Genomic DNA, 20,697 nt, shown 5'->3' with positions numbered 1-20,697 from the left:
CCTCCCAGACACTCTCCCTCTGTTTCTCTCTCTCTGCATCTTCTTCCGCGCTATCCCTTCCCACCCCCTTCCCTTCCCTCGCCACTCCTCTTTAATTTCAGAGATAGGAAAATAAAATGAGGACCAGGAAAGTTGACAACTTTCCCATAGACTCTTGCTGGACTCAAGTCTACTGACTACTGGTCCAGTATGTTTCGCAGTGTATTATAGTCCTTTTAATTGTGTTCAGATTAGTTTGATTAAGGAGTCCCTAACATTTTCTAGCTAAATTAGGAAAATAATCACCTGTATAATGGCAGGAGGCACTATGGTTGGAACCAAGATGATCAGAGCAGATAACTTTGATGCATTAGAGCCAATTAAGTATCACAGATCTTTACGATTATGACTGATTGACAAAAGGGCTAGTGCATAGCTGGGGAGTACTCTGAATGTGCTGGGCACCCAGGTGGTCAGTAAGGCCAGGGCAGCAGAAAATGGTAGAGCAAGGCCAAGAGAGAGCAGGAGAGAATGTCAGAGAGAAACTCATCCTGCTTTGCAGTGATGCCTGGAGCCATAATGGTGGAAATCACTTCAGGCCACTAAAAATGACTTTACATGCTGTCTTGGCAGCCCTTCTCTGGTTCGCAGTGGCTGCTTTGTGTATGTGCTGCTCCCATGGGAGCTCTAGCCTGGCTGTGCCATGGCAGTAGCGTGAGCTTTTATAGTGGCCATATGCCTGGGAGGCTTATCATCTACAGTTTCCTCATTCCAGGCTCCAGCCAAGTACAGCAGATGCTATTGTTACCTCTTCTATTGAATTAAAGTAGGAAGCAGAGAGAGAGAGAGAAATTTGTCAATATTGTTCTTCTGCTGGAACCGAAATAAAAACTGTGTGTGTTATATTGTCCGATAGCAGCCCATGTGCCAAATCCCCATTTTGTGTAACACACTTACATAAGATAAGAATCTGCCCTTATGTTTCTTAACATAATGTAAATGACCTTCTTCCTTCTACTGTAGATGTGTTACAATTATAGCCATTCAGGCTTCTCAACTTGGATCTGTGCTGTTTACTGCACTTGCAAACCCTTCGCCTCGGACCATGCCATCTGCTGGGATCACTTGTGTTTCCTTCACACACTCACAGGGTTTGCTTTGTGCCCAAAATCTAACTGTGCAAAACTCTGAAATCTTTCATGTAAATAAACAAATGTTTAGCAAGTATTTTTAAACCCTTTACTTGACAAGTAGCATTAGCAAGGTACATTTGCATTTCCAAAGTAAGTACAGCTGCTGAGAGAATTTCTCGTTGCAGAAACGTATGAAGTGACACCAAAATCAGAAGAGAATCCCTTTTGAAAGAAAAGCCTGCATGGATAAATGATCTCTGTGCTGCAGACAAACTAAATGATAATAAATTAAGCTAACAAAAAGGTTCTTTTTGGACATAGGACATACCTGGTTGGGGGTAGGAGGATAGTCTTAAGACTCTATGTCACTGGACACCCACCCCATACTATCCTATCAAAACTTTCTTTCAGCCCAAATATGAAACTGACGAGCCTACAAAGCCCCTGTTGGTCTCCTCTATATTTCTCACTGCTGTGCTCTCATCAGCCTGGTTAGGTACAATATGCATTTCCTTCACAGAACGGGATAAGAAGAACAACCCCCCCAAATGTAACCCAAAATACAGGTTCTTTTGTCAATCTATGAAATAAGTAAGAAAGGAGAAGAAAAGGCCATTTAATTTCTTCCAGAACTGCTACCTGACTTTTTGCCATTGTCTCCTGGTTTTTTATTTTCTGATTTGTTTTTTCCACTTGAATCCATAACTACCCCCAGATTTGTATATAAGAGATGTGGGTTGGAGTGCCTTTTTCTATCTGTAAGTTTTGACCTCACTGCTGTGGTCTCTGTCCATAAAGAACAGGACTAAGTGGGCAGAGCCCCCTCTTGCTACTGAGATAGGGCTGTTGTCCTACCTGTTGCCTGAAGACAGATTATTTGAGGATGCTAGGATTTTGATTACACTATCCTTGAAGTTCAGGTTGAATATTGTAAATGAATATAGAATGTAGATATACAAAAGATGCAACCTCAGTAGGTCACAACGGTAAGCCTCTAAATTTTATCAAGAGCCAGGGTTGTCAGATTTTAATGCGGACAAAAGAGGACCATAAATCATCTCAAAATATGAGGCATGTTTCATACACGTGCTAGAACCCCAGTAAAAGTCAAACTCTTCCTAAAGTAGTGCATACATAGTAGGGAATGTAAAAGTGCAAAGTAATAAATGAATCTTAATGCTTTCCTGGATCTTAATGCTTTCCTTCTAAGTGTGTGTTATTAAGAAAAACCAGAATTCTATGACTTTCACCGCATATTTAGCTTTCAGGCTAAGAAATGGAAATTGCATACATAGAAAACTAAGAGATATTCTACTGCCCTAAGACTATGAGAGCCCATACAAATCACTTACCTGAGTTTCTATTTCTCTAGGAAAGTAGAGTACAATCTGGTCATTTGCTAAAGGCATCTTCTCTACAAGGGAAAACTGCATAAAATTTGGTAGATTAAATGCTTATTTACTCACGGCGATGATGATGATGATGATGATGGTGATGGTTAGGAATTTTGTGGTTTTATGGAAAGCATAATAAGAAATTTTCTCTGACTACCTTCAAATTCAGTCCCAACTTGGGTTCACAGGTGATCAATCATTCTAGAGAAAAACAAATTCCATACGATCTCTCTTATATGTGGAAATCAAAAATGAAAACAAAAACAAAACACTGCAAGCTCACAGATACAGAGAACAGATTGGTGATAGCCAGAAGGGGGGTGGAAGTTAGGGAAATGGATGAAGGGGGTCAGAAGGTTAAAAATACAAATAAAAATTTTAAAGCCTTCCTTTGTCAAACTACACCCAACTCCAATTCTAATCAATTGGGCAGAGAGCCCTTCTAAGTCTGGACTTTTGCTCACCACTTACATTTGATGATGTTGCAAACCACAAAAATTCTTTATAACCTATGGTTAACATTTCATCCCTCCTTTGTGTGTCTGGAAATGATTGACCTGGCTTCAGACTATTTTCTCTGATGTATTACAGCCTGAAATTCACTTGTTGTCTTGGTTCAATTAAACTCAAACTTACTGGTTTGTAGGGTACAACAGTAAAGCCACAAGCTTAGCATAACCTTTTCAGAATTCAGGAAGAAACTCTGTGAATGTAGTCCAGTTACAAGAGTTACAAGAGTCCAGTACATTATATATGCCTTTGTTGTCGTGTTTATATTTCCTAAAGGCTTAGGAATAAATACAGTTCTAAAAATCTGAGATAATAATTCTGCATGGATGTCTTTTTTAGAATGAATCTTTGTGGCATACATAAGGTACAGAGGTACAACAATTCCTAAGGTGGTCATCATTACCTTTTGCTGGATTTTCAGCCTATGTTTCCATACGGATAATTTTATCAAGTAGCACTTCTGGAATTATCACTTAGTTCCACGTGTCTTTTTAAAGCTACATAACATCACAGTTTGACTGTGACATAAAAACTTAGGTCGAATTTTAGCTATTAGAACTAGGTTAATGGTTATAAACAACTTCTTCTTTGTTATTTCTTACCCTTAGGGACCCTACATTTGGAAAAAACTTTATATTAGGGGGATTAAAAAGAGGCCATTTTTCCTACTCTTTTTTTTTTTTTTTTTTTTGCGGTACGTGTCCCCTGCATCGGCAGGCAGACTCTCAACCGCTGCGCCACCAAGGAAGCCCCCCCTACTCTTTTTTAGTTTGGACATTTCCAACAAACCCACAGAGTAGAGAGAATGTATAATGAACCCCCAAGCACCTATCGCCCAGCTTCAGTTATCAACATTTCAGGCAGTGTTTATTAAATGGCAGTTCACTTTCTGTTTTTCAAAAGAAACTCATTACATAACTGCTATTCAACGTTTGAGGGTTTAATAACCTGAGCAGCCTTATCTCAGGCAAATGTTCACATTCCATGGACATATTTAATGTAAAAGGCACTCATTACCACTTTCTCAGCTCCAGGTTAAGTACTCCTGGACTATATCTCTTATGCTACTATAATCTGTTACCCACACTGCTTTTCTAAGTCTAAAGTCATATGGCATCAAGTTTTAAAATGATTCCAGACTATGGATACCATGTCCCTCTAGGAAGAGCTTGTTCCCAAAACTGTCCTTAGTAAATTTTGGCTTACAGACTTTTTTTTTTTAATTCAGCACTTTTATTTTGAAATTAACTGTTATTTTTTTTAAGGCTCAGTCCATCCTAAGCCCTACCACTGTTATTTAACATCCATGCTTCATACTCCCCTGACTAAAGCTGACTTCTTTTGATCTGTGAAAGTTGAGCTGGATTCAGAAATGATTAGCTACCTGATTTAGAAAAAAGAAAACAGAAGAGAAATAGAAATAGCAGTTTTACAAATCCGAATTTGACCAGTTCCCAAACAATTATTGGCATACGTAATCTGACACATGATTTTCATACCCAATCTGGGTTCTACAAGAAGTATAAACAGGGTCTATGGAAACAGAATTAACGGTTTGAACGTGAGAAGGCCAGTCACTCAGAAAATTCAGGATACCCACTAATGTATATGCACTTTAAACCCTGAGTTGTTACTGGATGTTATGTGGAAGACATTTTCTATAGTCAAATAAGTAAGGGTTAAACTAAGTTAAATTGTTTTACAACAGAGTTTCTCAGCCCTATAAAATATCATTTCCATTGTGAACTTCCAAGAGGGAATTTTTGAAACCTATTTAAACATGGAACTCTTCCCCACCCCGCCCCCGCCGCCACCTTGAATTTTCTCAAAATACTCTAGGAAGTGCTATCATATGAGATAATTTGCCTCATGGTGATAAAACAGGACCATGAACTACTAAGAGTAATTGTCTAGTAAATCAGTAAATAAAATGTATAGATAGGGCTTCCCTGGTGGCGCAGTGGTTGAGAGTCCGCCTGCCGATGCAGGGGAGACGGTTCGTGCCCCGGTCCGGGAAGATCCCATGGCTGGGCCCGTGAGCCATGGCCGCTGAGCCTGCGCGGCCGGAGCCTGTCCTCCGCAACGGGAGAGGCCACAACAGTGAGAGGCCCGCGTACCGCAAAAAAAAAATGTATAGATAAATATAATCAATAAATATCTATTAAAACTAAACTGTGCAGAGCTTCAAGCTATTGAGTATGGAGAGGGAACAGTGTGGCATCTTCCTCAAAGAGCTCATAGTAACCTATATGTAACATACCTGAAACAATCAAGGCCGTTCAGAAGAAACCTTGATGTATGTATCGAGTTAAGACTTGGTCATTTAGAGAAAGCTTCATTAAGGCGAAGAAGCCTAAGAAAGTATGTATTCAGTTAATATTACCTTCAAATATATAATTGTATATTATATTAATTCATTAGTTTTTAAATTTAAGACTAAGAATTTTGAGTATGACATATGGTTAGTACATTTAGTGTATTTAATATAGACAAAGAACTTAATGGCTTTGCAGCAACTTAAGTATTAGAATCCTCCTAGATTTGTATAAATTATTTTCCCTTTATTTAGTTATCTTACCAATGCCTAACAGAACTGTATTTTTGAGGGAGTAATGGAACACTTTTAGTAAGTCTTCCCAAAGCATTTAACTTAGCTTTCACAGAAACAACTCTTATTTTGTAATCATATCTCATTAGTTTAATATGTTCTTAATTAAATTATTTAACTAAAATAACTGATTATTTTGGAATAAATACCATGGCATCACAAAAGAACATAGATATCCTAGAGAATAGCCTCCTAGCCTAGAGCAGACCTGGTGCAGTGAGCAACAGACTGGGGCTTTTTGGAGGAAAGGGAAATTTGGGTGGATTGGTTGGTAAATGGAGATCAGATAAGAAAATGCATACAGATATCTGTATGCACATATTAATATGAATGAATCCATATGCACATATTAAGAAACAAATGGTGGAACAAACAATAATCGCTACTTGAGGTAAAGGAAGTAATTCGCATTTCTAACAAATTTCCAGATGATACTGATGCTCATGGGGCTGCACTTTGAGAACCACTGGATTAATCAATCTCTAATGTCCCTTCCAAGTCTCAAATCTGGTTCAGTTGTATATGACTTTTTTTTCCCCTCAGAGGATAGAAATCAGAAATAAGATGGAATATTAGTTTCATAAATTCACTAGTGTAAGTCTTTAATAGAAACCATGTAGGAGCAGGAAGGCTGCATATCTCCTCTGCTATTAGGCTAAATGAATTCAAATATTCAACTCTAGGTCCTTAATTCATAGGAAAAGGAAGTAAGGAAATTAACATTTATCAAGAATTTGTTAGTTAAAAGACATTTTGCTAACAATAGCCTTATAGGAACCTTAAGGAATGGGTTTACATTTTACAGATGAGAAAACTGAGGGAGGATAAATAAATGATGAAATATCATACATCTTGCAGTTGGAAAAGCCAGATTTTTAATCTGTAAAATTCACGCTCTTTCCATTTGCTACACTGACTCCTCATAAAACAAGCATATCACATCAGACTACTTTCCCTGTCACACTTATGTGAAAATAAAATAGTTTTTTTCCATTCGGCCAATACTTATGATGTTTAAGTTATTCCAGTAAAAAGTGAACCTTCAAGGAAAAAATTGGCTTTTTTAAACGTGGTGAGTATGTAATTCCATGGGCAAAAACTGAATTTCTTCCCCAGACTGTAACATCCAAATCTTAGAGATATGAGATGAGAAATGGTGTATAGGAGTTCACCATTGCATCCCTCTCCTCTGGGCTATGCCCACATGAAACAGACACTCAGCAGGTATCTGACGGATACGTGAACACTGAGCGAAAATATCAGTATCCAAAGCGATACCACGGGCCAAGCCGTACAACAATGCGAAATGGTATAATCTGTGTTGTGTAGGTAAAAAAGAATAATAAAGCATAGTGGCAGTATTCTTAAATGCCAAATAAAATGGTTTCCACAGTTACTTGGTTGGGGGAGAGGCTGGAAGTAGGCTATGGATCAGATTTTTGTGGGTACCCAGCCCCATAGGTTACTTTACTTTACATTTACATACTTTACAGGCTTTGTACATGTTGAGTCTGGGGCTTGCATTCTAATTAGCTTTATGTCTGGCGTTCATGGAAATGTATGCTGCATCCCGGAGAATTATCGGGGTAATGAGCATCCCATTCCCAATATATTCCTCCCTATATGAGGTAGATTAAGTCTGCAAAGAGAAGCATTTAGTACCCCCAGAAAGGGAAGCACCATATAGTGTCCCTGATGTCAAGAAAAAGTTCATTTTCTTTGAATGGGTTCCTTACTAAGGAACAGTTTGCTCATCTCTGATCACCACATTCCCTCTGTCTCCAAACAGACAGGAAATAAAACGAGGTATTGCTCTTCTCAAAGGCATGATATTTGCTGCTTATATGGTCTCTAGTGAATCCAGCCCTTGGTTTACCCCCCTTCGGGGGATTCCAGTCCACTAAGGAAAGCAGCTTGGGGTCCCCAGATTGGCCTAGACTCCATGAGCGAGGCTGCTGAGGCATTTGATACAATGAACATTGCCAAGCTGTTTGTGTACCTCTTGGGGAGCTGCTAAAATGAGGCATTGCCTTTGAAGAGAATCTCTCAGAGGAAATAGCTCTGACTTCAACAAACCTGTATTCCTCTTCTGGTAAAGTTAAGGTAAAGCACCTTGTCTAGAGCAGTGATTGGAGACCAAAAGAGTTGGTGTGTCCCCAGAAACTCTCCCCTCTAGAGAAAGGATTATCTGCACAGCAAAGTGATCTCACAGCATGTTTTTTGTTTTTTGTTTTTGCGGTACGCGGGCCTCTCACTGTTGTGGCCTCTCCCGCTGCGGAGCACAGGCTCCAGACGTGCAGGCTCAGCGGCCATGGCTCACGGGCCCAGCCGCTCCGCAGCATGTGGGATCTTCCCGGACCGGGGCACGAACCCCTGTCCCCTGCATCGGCAGGAGGACTCTCAACCACTGCGCCACCAGGGAGGCCCCCTCACAGCATATTTGATTCCTCCTGACTAGTGCTGGTTATGGCAGGCTTCTCAGGTTCTGTCTATATAGTTTGGTATATAGATATCCTTGAGCCAATCCTTCAGTAGACTAAGTGCCCTGTCGGTTACTCAAATGTAGTAATTTATAAGTTTCTTTAATAAATGTTCAGATGCTGCCACTCATCATCCCTATATTTGAATGCTTATGAATATTTCTATATAATTATATTTAATACTGTAAGCTGTAAATGCTGTAATTTCCTTTGACCTATGTTGCAGTTAGAGATATTACTTGATCAGTGCTCTCAATGATTCGTTTGATGCACACGTATTTAGTTAATTGGTTTTTTTTTTTCTGCCTGTGTTTATATATAATATACTCTATAAGGGAAAAGAAATCAGTCTCCTCACAGCTGAGTCTGGTAAAAGTGCAATTAGGGTCTATCAGAACAAACAGCTGTCAATAATGAGTTCTGAATTAAAATTACTAGCAAAGAAAGGAATCTAGACATCTGCAGGAAATGTGAAAATATTTTTATAACCAAATAGCTGAGATCTGGACAGGGGTATCACTGAGTTTTCTCAGCTGTACCTGCAGTGTATTTTGAAATATTCCCAGACTGAAAGAACACTAAAATTCACTGCATAAACTAAGCTGCATATTTTTTTTTTAAATGTTGGCTGCCTTTGAACAGTGTGTATTTTGATTTCATATAATCAGCATGAACACTTTCTGTTTCAAAGTATTTTGCTGTGCCCCTGGTCATAAAATGAAGCTTAAAAATAGTTCTGTTATCTTTGAATTGTGTCTTTCCAATCAGGGTTCTATTGCTTGGATATTTTTCTTTCTGTCTTTGGAAAAAATACTTTTGGGTCTATTACACGGTATCTGATTTGTTCGTATTAGGGTTGTTTCCTGCAAAGAAAACTTGCAAGGTGGGCTTTTGGCATCTGAGGTTTATTACAAGATAATTCCATACATTTTCAGGTATCTGGAGATAGTAAAGTATTTGGCCTTTAAAAAAAAAAGCAAATCACACATTTTTGAAAGCGGACTTTGTGCTCTCCCCTTTGCATTTAAGTTTTAAGTCAGTTAGGTTACAAAAACCTATATGAGAATGAAAGATCAAAATTTTTTCTTTAATTTATATATATGAACACACATATACACACACATGCATAGATAATTAGCAGTATATTTGGTAATCTTTTGGCCCTCAATTACTTATAAAAATATTAGAAGAGGAGTGCCTCTGTAGCCTTGTTACCCGAAGTATGGCCCATGAACCAGCACATCAGCGTCACTTTGGAGCTTGTTGGAAATGCACAATCTTGAGTTCCTCTCCAGACTTACTGAACTGGAATCTCTGCGGCAGGGCGCAGGAATCTATGTTTTAATACTGCCTAGGTATGTGTACAGATCACGTGGATAGACATATAATGCATAAATGCCTACTGATACATCACATGGTCATTGATACATAGAAGAGGAATCTCTCATTTTGAATTTATTGAATTGAATTATATTACCTTTCATCTCTTTGGTGTCACAGTCTTGTGACTGTTTTCCATCTTCTACTATTACCCTGAATGAGGGGCAAACCCTCTCCTTTCTAGTCCTATCCTCAAACGTGACAATGATGGCATTCTAAATACACTTAATACCAGTTTTCACTAATTAAGTAGTCATCATGTATGAATACTACACTTACTGAAAGTCATCCATCTATCTGAAACAGAGCTGACATCAGTATAACTAGTTCATACATAGGTACATGAAGATCTATCTTGACAATGCTTCAAAAGCCACTTAATTCCTTTCTCTTCGGGTAGTTGAATAGCATGGGAGAGCTAACGTTTCATTAATAAAGGACAGTTATAGGCACAGCTTAGACCCTTTTTGGACCAACATTGTTGCAGCCTAAATTGATAGAATCATGGACCTTGGGTCCGTCTTGGGAGCTCTAAGGAAAACTGTCGTCTTGTTTTCAATAAAATTCCATTGCTAGAAGCATGAGTCTGGGAAAGAGGAGACAGGGACCCAAGTCTTAGCTCTGCTAGTAACAGTCACATGATCCTGGTCAAATTCCTAACCCTGCCTTGGTCTCAGTTTCCTCCTTCAAAAAATCTAAGTAGGCTGAGGAGTTAGATGAGGCAATGAGCAGTACTGACGCATTAATTCAGAAACCTGTGAGTTTAAGAAGCCAGATCAGGCCTCTGGAAAGACCAACACAAAGGCCTGCTGAAGGACTGCAGGGTGATACAAATAAGTGAAGCAGACCCTGACATTCGGTAAATTGTACTGAGACTGAGATTCTCACTGCCTTGAAAAACCTTGTGTGAATCAAACAAAAGGACTAAATAAAACAGAGCTACCAATTTGTAACCCCTGATAAGAGCCTTGAAAACCATTGGACCATTTATGTTTATATGAAGATAATCGCATTTTAAAAAAGCAAAAACACAAAACCAAAACCCCCCAAATCTCGTCCGTGTGGGAAAACACAGATACACTTTGCAAAACAATCGAAACAAAGTTGCTAAAGTGTGAATATTTTCCAAATACCTTTCAGTAGCTCTTCTGTTTGACTCTCTTTTAACCTGAGACAAGAGTAACAGCATTTATGTTGCTAATGGTGAGCCTGCTGTGTGATCTGAACAGGTTGTAAACATCGTAATCTACGTGATTGGTACTTTCTTTGGGTTGAGCAGCACACAACCTGTGCAGTTTTATTTGGCAGACCTCGTTAATGGTTGTATCCACTCTCAAAATGTGGATAATTTTGTGTCATTCCAAACAAAATTTAGAATATGGATTGAACCGATATGGCCATTTACAAAGAAAATTTCAGTGAAAAAGATATAGTTCCTCATAATTCCATAGCATTACTCAATTGACCTCATTCAGATTCAAGTCAACTACCAATAAGAACCAGCTGAGTCTGTTTTATCTCTGCCTAATGGCCTCCTCTATCCATCTGTAAAATAAAACCCTGCTATGGCATATTCAGGTGTTCTTTATATAAACATATTAGCCTTCTACTTTATCTTGAGCATCACATTTTAGGAATAATAAGGAATGTGTTTGGCAGATAACGTTGGGACAGAGCCAAGATTATACAGAAAAGTCTTTGGAGGATTTTTGAGTCAATATATTTGGGGGAAAAAGTCAGATTAGACCCATGTGGATTTTTGGTTTTTATAGGCGTAATTCATTTTAAGAAATCCCCCTTCACCCATCTGGAAAAATAAAATGCCCTGAGGGAATATGATGGGTCTTGACCTCTCAATATTATAGACTAGGATCCTTGTCAGGTCAGTTGTTCTATGCTTAGTCTCTGCTTCTTCTCTGCTGATGAAGTGTGAACTTTTGATCATCAGAGGATGCCGCCTAAGAGTGTAATGCACTTTTTCTTTCTAGAGTGATCAGTGTACTCGATGGTCTCATCCTAACGTTTGCTTATTTTAACTGTGTACTAAGAATTCTCCTCTCTGTGCTGAAGGCCAGCACCTGATGGCACGATCAAGTCCAGGCTGCAAAGGGCTGCCAGCATCACCCTGACTTCTCCTGAGAATCCATCTCTGGGCAGTATTCCCAAGCTAGAGTGAATGAGGTTCCATCTTCTCTCTCTACTTCTTTGGATCCTCAACTGTTCACTGGTCTTTCATATTTTTATAATAGTAACTGTTTACCCACTGTTTTATATTTCTTTTTAATTCCATTATTACTGATTATATTGTCCTTGCTAAAAAAAAAAAAAATCATGCATTTCATCCAAAGTGAAAGGCCTCCTTACCATCTCCATGACCAGTTCCATTCTCCACCAAGAGGTAACTATTGGTATCATTTGTGTATCTTTGGAGATCGAGTTCCATGAATCAACAGGTATGCATATAAAAATATTCAATATATAACTGTATTGTGTGGAATTGTAAAAAATATAAGTGTTATCATGATGTATATATTGCTCTGCAACATATTTAGAAATCTATTTTTTTCTTGGTCAATACATGGATTTGCCTCCTTCTTTTAACTGCCCATAGTATTCTCAGTATTTATGTACTGTAGTATATTTAACCATTTCCTTAGTCATAATAATTTGCTATTTCAAATAATGCTGCAATGAAAATCATTTTCTAAAACTCTCTGCACATATGTGTACGTATACCTCCATGAAAGATTTCTAGAAGTGTGTGTCAAAGGATGTGTGCATTTTAAATTTTCACAAACACTGCAAAACTGTCCTCGCAAACAACTACTTAATAGCATGGATATATTCTACTGCATTTCAATGACAGTTTGTCCAAAGATATCTTTTTAGTTTTTATTTTATAATAATATATAAAAGTGAATTAGGCAGATGAATATTTATATCCAAGAAATCTGTATAATTTCTCTGGTCATTCTAAAGAGATGCCAGAGGATGTAATACTTAAATAGTTATGCGTCTGTTTTTTGTAGAGAGCCCTAAATATTCTAGAGATGCCCAGTATAGCTGTATATTAAGTTAAATGTTAATTTTTGTCAAAAAAAAGAGAAGAGTTTCAAAACAGCAGTCATATCAGGATCACATCACAGTTTTATCAGGATAGTCATCTGATTAATCTTATAAATCTCAGTCATAAAACTCAATCCATTCTATTAGATTCCTTTTTTAATAGTCTTGCAGTTCATAAATGCCATTCTTTTTTCTGAACTATAATATCCAATCAAAGCACGAGCTGATATATGTATGAAATGCTCACCATGATTTTGGGGCCATATTGTACTGTCTTTGCACCCAGCTAAATGATCTGTAAAATCTTCTATTTTTTTGTCTTTCTTTGCCATATTATTGAAGTATCAGTAAAGGGTCAGCATTAAAACTCCACCAGATTAATCAGAAAAGCCAACTTTTAAGCACATACCCAGAATGATCTTAGTACAAAATAGCCCCCTCGTGCCTCTTAATGTTTTCCTTTTGCACATTACTACCGTATCACATCACGGGACATTAAGCATATTTCAACTCCTGGGACTAACTCAATCATGTTTTTAGAAATTGAAAACAAATGTTGTAACTGGATGAATGCTAATAGTGAAGTAATAACAATTTCCTAGTAGGCGTATTTGTTTAGTGGATTGCCTAGTTTTTCAGCTTGCAAACACTGGAATGTCTATCACTCACTGAAACCTTTTTTTTTTTTTTTTTTTTTTAAGGCAAAAGTTTGTCAATAATTTAGTTTACCTTAGTGGAATTACTGTCCTCACCCAAAGGTAACTTAGAAAGTTGGTTTTACTCCAAGGGTAACAGAGACCAACCTAATCCTAGACTCGATTTAAAAGTACTGTCCTCCTCCCTTCTTGCTGGAATTTTCTGTAACATAATAAGTGTCCCGAATTGTGCTGGCCTCAGCCTGAAGCACAGGGTTATGCACTCTTCTTTTTTTCCCAAAGATATTTAGAAAAATCTGTCTTTGTGCTTGGCAACTACTCCGACAGAAGATAGATAAAAATAAGGGCGGTTTATCAGTTTTGCTGTTCTTATCATGTTTCACGTTGAAGGCTGTTGAAATGATGAAAAACAAACAGCACTAAATAGGGTTCCATCATTATCGCCGCCATGAGGAGCTAAGTTTTTCAGGATCAAAGAAAAATGCATTTGCTTTTAGAACTACAATTCTTCATTTTGATAGGTGCACTGCAGTCAGATACTGATGGGTGAAAAACAGAGCAAATTGGAGAAGGAAGTAAAATGTGTGCTGCTGCGGGAACTTGGAAATTCAAACAAAAGTAGGCTGGCATTCTTTTAAAAGCTCTGAATGTTCAACGTTCAATTTCTTAAGAAAAATGTGGTGCCTGAGGTTTGTTATTTATGAGCAACTGGAGTAAAACATAAGCACAGGTTGTTTCCATCTCATCAAGTTATAAGAACTCCCTTTATCTTTATAAACATGTAGCAAAGGAATACTCCCATGCAGGGGCCTTTGGGGGAATGTTCCTGTACATGCTATTGATCCAGAAGAAGACAATATTTTTTAACTTACGTTTTTAAAAAATTTGCAACTCAAGTTGAGCACCTCTGAGTTCCCTGGCATGGAAATTGCCAGGAGAAACTGTCAAACGCAGTAGAGACAAGGAAGCTGTTGTTCTTCCCCTAAAGGAGAGTATCGACTGGCATAAAGATAATAACCAGAAAACAAAAATAAGGTATGGCAGTTGCCAATAAAGTGGTATAAATTGTCATAAGGATCCAAAGAGAAATAAACCAAGGGTAAATCCTTGGTCCAGGATGCAGCATGTGAGTTGAGTCTTGAAGGAAGGTAGATATCAACATGTGGACACAATAAGGAGGACAGAAAGCCTGCATAAGCAAAAGGCCAGAGGCGGGAAAGCTTAAAATATGTTTAAATTTCCTGGTTCTGAGGGAAAGGTGTGACTCTTATAGTAAAAGTATTGTTATTACCTGAGAGCCATGCAGATTTAATGATGGGACCAGTGCCTAATACACATCCAGATGAAATTACTAAACCTCTAAGTTAATGAAAAAACCCACAAGCACTTGGGGTAAAATTGCTACTAAAAGACAAAAAAATAAGACTTCAAAATACAAAGGAAGACCGTGGAGCAATATATTTAGAGTTTGAGAAGATAATATTGGAGCCCAGTAATCCTGCACATAGCCAAGTTGCTGGCCCTATGTAAAGGCAAATAAAGAGCTTCTCAGATATATAAGACATCAGAAATAATACTACCCACGCATATTTTATATGAAGCATTATTCAAAGACGTATTCTAGCAAACCAATAAATGTAACAAAATAAAGAACTCAAGAATAGATGAGCCATGTCATAAAGGTAAACTATGAACAAGTAAAACAATTATTTTAAGCAATTGCTGTTAACAGAGTTATAGATGTAATAAAAAATTTAAACAATCCTTAAAATGGGAAATAAATGTGTAGAACATGCCCTTTTTCCCTCACTGCCCTGCAGCCACCCTGGCTTTCTTTTAATTACTCCAATATACTAAGCTATTTTCCATTCCAGGGTCTCTTCTTGGGATATTCTTTCTCCTCAAAAGCTTTCCCACCCATCTTCACTCAGCAAACCATTCCTTGTCCTTTAGGTATTGTATTAGTTCGCTAGGGCTGCCATGACAAAGTACCACAGACTGAGGGCCTTAAATAATATAACTTTATTTTTTCACAGTTCAGGAGGCCAGAAGTACGAGACTCAGGTGCCATCAGGGTTGGTTTCTGGTGAGACCTCTCTTCTTGGCCTAATTTACCATGGTCGCCTTCTAGCTGTGTCCTCACATGGCCTTTCCTGCATACTTGTGCACAGAGAGAGAGATCTCTGGAGTCTCTTATATTCTTACAAGGTCACCAGCCGTACTGGATTAGGGATCCACCATTGTGACCTCATTTAACCTGAATTACCTCCCTAAACACCCTATTTTTGAACAGTCACAGCGGGGGTTAGAGCTTCAACATATGAATTTTGAGGAGACGCAATCCTGTTCCTAACAGCTATCAATTTAAATGACACTTCCTGAAAGGTGCTCTTCCAGGATTCTACACATTTACCTCACAACAGTTGTTGAGATTTATAATTATATATTTATTCATATGATTATTAATATCAAATTCCCCCACTACACTGCCATCTCCACGAGGCAAGGATCATGTTTTTTCTGTTCACCACTTCCCCGATATCTTAGCACATGATAGGCACTCAGTAAATATTTGTGGGATAATAGCCTGCAGAATCTTAGGAAAGAGTATAGTATAGCAAATGAGGATGGAAGAACAAAGTAATGAGCATTTCCTGTCTGTCCCTGGGTGGTGGTACGAATAGATGAATTAGGATAGTCTGTGCTGGTAATATGTAACCACCAGCTTGGGGTGGCAGGGGTTGGAGGTAGGGAATAGTATTGGTCAATTACATTGGTGTAAGTACTCCCACAGTGGCAGATTCCAGGCTACAAATGTGACATCACTGAATCCAAAAGCTGGGGAGAGCTACTCAGTAGCATACCATTATATAATATTTTCACCTGAAGGGCATAAATGTAAAATAATTAAGAAGTAATGTATTTTGAGTGTTACCTTTGTTTTTAATATTATTATTTAAGCAGGATTTCTGAGAATTTAACAACTGACTTTTGCCAGCTCTGGCACACCACTGATGGATAGATGAATAAAATTGTAGAAACTGAATGCGTAGAAATTTATAATTTGTTATTGTGCAGGGCAAAAGGCAAAAACAATGCAAGCTGATCCTTAAATTTTAGACCCGAATGACCTGAATCTGAGCAGAGGAGATGTTGATTATTCTTGGTATATGTTTATTTCTAGAGAAACCTGAGAGCAGTCTGAAATATAGGTCTCCCTTATGCTCAAAGAAAGGGCTGTTACTTTAGGAATCGTTTGTTTGAAGATGATTGCTGAACCATGAAGGAGAATGAGAGAAAGGAGGACAGAACTTTGGGGATATTATCTCCATTTTGGGGGCTGGCAGAAATATGTAAATTAGAGAAAGAGATTCCGATGGAAGAATCCAGAGAAGTCAGAGGAGGATCAGCACAGGGGTCAGATAGAAAAAAACATTACGGGGCTCCCCTGGTGGCGCAGTGGTTGAGAGTCCGCCTAACGATGCAGGGGACACGGGTTCGTGCCCCGGTCCGGGAAGATCCCACATGCCGCGGAGCAGCTGGGCCCGTGAGCCATGGCCGCTGAGCCTGCGCGTCCGGAGCCTGTGCTCCGCAACGGGAGAGGCCACAACAGTGAGAGGCCCGCGTACCGCAAAAAAAAAAAAAAGAAAAACACGTTACATACTGAGGCACAGTCTAAAGAGCTGCCAGTAGATTTCTGAATATGACATTTAGAGTTGATCTTTGATTTTGGTTTCCAACGTGTTAGAAATTCTACCCTTTCCTAGAGTCAATGGAACCATTACGTGAGTCACAGATCTTTTTGGCTAATTTCATATGCAACATGTTTCAGGTTATTTTGTATTTGAGATCATTACAAAATCTCCTCCCTTCCTACCATCAACCCAAAGGGGAGGGATTATGTTCACCATAATCCCTCAATCAGAGTCATAGAAACCAAGGAAGAAAGGCTTTTCAAGGAACTTTCATTAGGGAGAGTTAAGCACTACTAAAGGAATGTTATAGAGGGATGGATCAAAAGAAAGTTTCCATGTTTGTCAACTGTTGCTTACCCAGATGGCAGAAAGACATGTGAAGTAATGGTGATGCCCTGAAATGGGGTGCTAAAGTTTAGCATCTCAGAACCTGCATTTGAGTCCCTATTTGGCCATTTACCATTAGCTATACGACTTCAGGGAAGTTCCCGAATGTTGTGAATCATTGAAGGGGAAAAGAAACTGACAGACATTTGCTGAATACCTCCAGGACGCCGAGCCCTGCCATCTCATTTACCTTGAGAATATGTGTGAAAGCAGAAACTTCCTCAAATGTAAAGTATTATTATTGGAAATATGGGGAGGAAAGGAAGAAAAGCTTGAGGGGGTAGATTAAAGCAAGATTTTGAAAGCCTGATCTCAAATGATCCTCTGGTGATTCTATCAAAAATTTCCCGGCATTAACATTTCCTATTTCTTGTTGTCAGCTTTAGAGGTAGAATTTTTAGATGGAGTTTGTACCTACAAAGCGACTGCATCTTTCTTTATGTTTGCAAAACACTCTGTATTTTTAATTCAGCCTTAAAACTTACTAGATAATTAACGAGTGAATTTTCACTATCATGATTTAAGAACAACAGAAAAACGAGAGGTTAAGTGACTTTCTCAGGGACACCCAGCCACTGGTATCTGGAAAAAGTATTTTGAACCTCAGGGTCTTGCTTCAAGCTAAGAGACACATCTAACATTTAAAACCCCCAAGAACTCTTCATCATAGAAAAGAGGTAACATGTAAGTTCCAGGGACACTTTCTTCCCTCTCTTCCATATGAACAGCAAGATTGGGCTGTTAACAATATTTTGTGTTTGGAGGAGGAAAAAATAAGTTTTGCGCAAGTCATAGCCTCTGTTCTTTGTTTCTTTTCTTCCCACAATTCATGAGGTAGACACAGGCACATGTCTGATTTTTTTCCTTCCTCATTTTTTTTGGAAAAAAAAAAATGAATTTTTATCACCATGAAGAGGTTGATATTGTTAGGGTCTGGAGTTATCCCTACCAATTTTGCAAGATTCTGTAGTATCTTTTTGCCAGAATACAGAACCATGCATCATCCAGACATCTGGAACGGCCCCCGAGGCATATTTGGAGAAAATACTCCTGCCACTGTCTAGATTGGACTTGATTCATAGGGTTCAGTTATATGGCTTACAGTGTGTCTTCCACTAGGTAGAAATGCATGAAATTGTATCTAGATGGAAGTAATGCACAATTAGAAAGACAACACAGAAAAAGGAAAAAGATTTACTTAGTCTTAGAACCCACCAAATGTGGAGGCCGCCTCTGTCTTCCAGGCTAATTCTTACCTAGTTTCTTTATTTGCAGTGTGATGGCTTATCAGGAGACCAAGATGTGGAAACCACTCAAAGCATTTTCCTGTCTCCTTCCTCCCTATCAGACACTTTGTGGAGTCTTCAGGTATTCTCCACATAGTTCTGAACCTTTATCAAATGTAGGATTTCTTCCACTGACTGAGGGATCCTGTTACCAGATCTGGATAGGACGCTCATTATACAAGGCCTCTCATGCCAATCACTAAGTCATTCACTTTTTCACAAACATTATTGCACACTGACTGCGTGCTTGGTGCAGGGCACAGGAAACAGAAAATGCAGTTCCTGCTCTCAAGATATGCTCATTATTTGCAGACAGTGGCCCTATCAGACTAACTAATAATACGATGTGACTGGGACTGTAGGGTGGTATTTAAGACAACAGGGATCTGGGACAGAGGGTGATTATAATCCTGCTGGGGGTATGGGGGAGGGAGAAGGTGGGGAGTGTAAGGGAAAACTTGCCATCTTACAGGTTTCTTTGGTAAAACTAACAAAAGAAAAGGGGACTTCGTGGATCTCAGTGCATTAGGTTTCTAATTGTTTTGTGCTAGGAAATGTGCTATCATCTCAGACTCTTTTTCCCAAAGGCTTTTGCATTACACTTCAATGTCATGTCACTTTGTGGTTTAAACCCTGAATGGAGTCTTAGAGTCAGTATCCAGAGGTTCTCTGACTAGACACTGACAGTTTTTACATCTGACAAGACAAAAAAAGTAAACAATTTTTAAATAGTGGTTATATCCTGTTTCCGCATAAACTAGTATCTGAACCTCAGGGCTCCTATGTGGAGGCTGGGTTTGATCTGTGCTGCTCAGTAGTTACATAAAGGTAATATTTGTTACAAAATGCTCACTTATCACCTACAGCCACTTGGCAGTTGAATCAGGTACCCTAGTGCTCATTAAACTCATTTATACGAAGTTTTGGTACATCCCTTGCACTGCTGCTTCACTAGGCCTATGAAAATTTTACATGCAGCTCCCAGAGCCATTCTATTTCTTTTGCTATTTCAGTCTACTCAGTTCCCCATCCTTTCCTGTCCTTCAAAACTTGGTTCAAATGCCACATCATCCACAAACCAACACACGGTTTTTTTCTTGTGTTATAAATATTTATGTAAAGTATTATCTCCGTTGATAATCTGAGCTCTAGGTAGGATCTAAGTCACCTTTAATGTTGTAACCCCTATGTTACTTAGCAAAATACTTCACTGCTCATTGAATGAAGAGATGGATGTATCAGTGCACAGGTGGACAAATAAATGAGCACATAGAAATACAAATGACGGGGAACACTGGTACGTAGTGAATGAAGGAGGCTGTCTGTTGCTTGGTGTCTAAGGTGCTGGTATATAACCTATTCCTGTTGATTACATGTTTCCCAGCCAGGTAAGCATCCATGATCAGAACGAGAAAAATATTTGGATTCAGCCATACGTGACACATAAGTGGACTCAGCCAAAAGGGTTTGATAAAATTAGAGACAATAAAAGGCTTACCTTGGATTTAAGAACACAGATGTGTGATTTTGTTAGTATTCTTTCCCACACTCGAGGAAATTCCAATGTTCCAACCACCGGACTCTGTAATCCAGTTCAGTGAATTAGGTTGTCTCGTTGGCGGCAGAACTTGTCACTGAGCTTCGTTGACCTCTCACCTCCTCTTCTTTGAATCAGTTCCCGCCAACTGGAGAACAACCCAGAAGTCCATATAAGTAATGGAGTTTAAAAAAATGCCTCAGAGCTTCTTCAGTAACAAAGACGGAGGCTTTTATTTTCCCACACAGAATACTTGAATTTCACCTAAAATTTCAAAATACATTCAACTCTGGAAGAAAAAGGAGTAAAAGCGAGAAGCACACCCCCACTCTCTAGTGATTGCTTTTTATTAAGAATTTCTTGGGCTTCCCTGGTGGCGCAGTGGTTGAGAGCCCGCCTGCCGATGCAGGGGACACGGGTTTGTGCCCCGGTCCGGGAAGATCCCACATGCCGCGGAGCGGCTGGGGCCGTGAGCCATGGCCGCTGAGCCCGCGCGTCCGGAGCCTGTGCCCCGCAACGGGAGAGGCCACAACAGTGAGAGGCCGGCATACCGCAAAAAAAACAAAAACAAAACAAAACAAAAAAA

The 20,697-nt window shown here is 39.0% G+C and overlaps 1 protein-coding gene across 8 annotated transcripts in view; it reads left to right on the top strand.

Annotated features, from left to right (window-relative positions):
* PTPRD (protein tyrosine phosphatase receptor type D) overlaps window positions 1–20,697 on the top strand; it is a 1,004,024-nt gene that overhangs the window by 969,212 nt on the left and 14,115 nt on the right. The gene's annotated exons all lie outside the window — the stretch shown is intronic.

This window comes from Neophocaena asiaeorientalis, unplaced genomic scaffold, assembly GCF_003031525.2.
Source record: "Neophocaena asiaeorientalis asiaeorientalis breed wild unplaced genomic scaffold, Neophocaena_asiaeorientalis_V1.1 scaffold256, whole genome shotgun sequence".
In the NCBI taxonomy this organism is placed as follows: domain Eukaryota; kingdom Metazoa; phylum Chordata; class Mammalia; order Artiodactyla; family Phocoenidae; genus Neophocaena; species Neophocaena asiaeorientalis.
The sequence above is the reverse complement of the archived record's forward strand: the minus strand, read 5'-3'. Positions and strand labels throughout refer to the sequence as shown.